We start from the raw sequence: 872 nt of genomic DNA, 5'->3' as shown, positions 1-872 counted from the left end.
CGAATGATTTGCTGCCCGGACTAGTGTTTGCCGTTGCACAATGGGGATCGACCTGCCCAGTCAGGTCGCAGGGGCAGCGCCCCCCGTTGGGGCTCGGGGGCAACGCCCCCAAAAGAGAATTTTATTTTCAAAAGTCTTTGAATAGGTGCATCTATTCGTTTTTGACAATTACTTCCAACAGATGTGTTCTTCATTTCAAGGGACACACCTATTCAAACAGTTGCCTCAATTTCTATAAATTTTGGGCGAATTTTCGTTTGCAAAACACAATAAAAAAAATTATTCTTCTCTCTTTCTTTTGGCATCATCAGTCCTTTTTTCGAGTGTCTTCTTGGTTTGATCAAATAGTCACAATTTGAATAAACGCCTCCATTGTATCCTGAGAGAGATTTTCTATCACACCCCAGTTGTGACTTCGTTGGATAGGGGAGAAATATCTCTTAAAAGATAACTTTTTTCGTGCCTTGGAGTTCATTAAGTTTTCAGATTTCCCTACATTTTCCTCAATATAAATAACCCTCGCATAAAAGATCATCGATATGATAACACCATCAACACACTTTTCGATAATATAAGCCATATAATCAACAGTTTGCAATCTTGTCACGCCACATATGTAGGGTACTTTGCTAGTCATGTGACGAACTTTAAACATTACAACATAAGATAAAGGTCTAATATTTCTAGTTTTCAACCATTGTATGAATATCAAAATCACTCTAATTTTGTACTACAATTTTCTAAGAATGTGAGAGAATATATGATGCTCTACTCCTTGACATAGATTTTCAATCAAAAGATCACGAGTTATCGAATTGTCATGGTGAAGTATCACGTGAAAAAGGATTTTAAGAAGGGTTAGTTGAGGACAC

This window comes from Olea europaea, chromosome 15 (assembly GCF_002742605.1).
Source record: "Olea europaea var. sylvestris chromosome 15, O_europaea_v1, whole genome shotgun sequence".
In the NCBI taxonomy this organism is placed as follows: Eukaryota; Viridiplantae; Streptophyta; class Magnoliopsida; order Lamiales; family Oleaceae; genus Olea; species Olea europaea.
Note: the sequence above shows the minus strand (reverse complement) of the source record.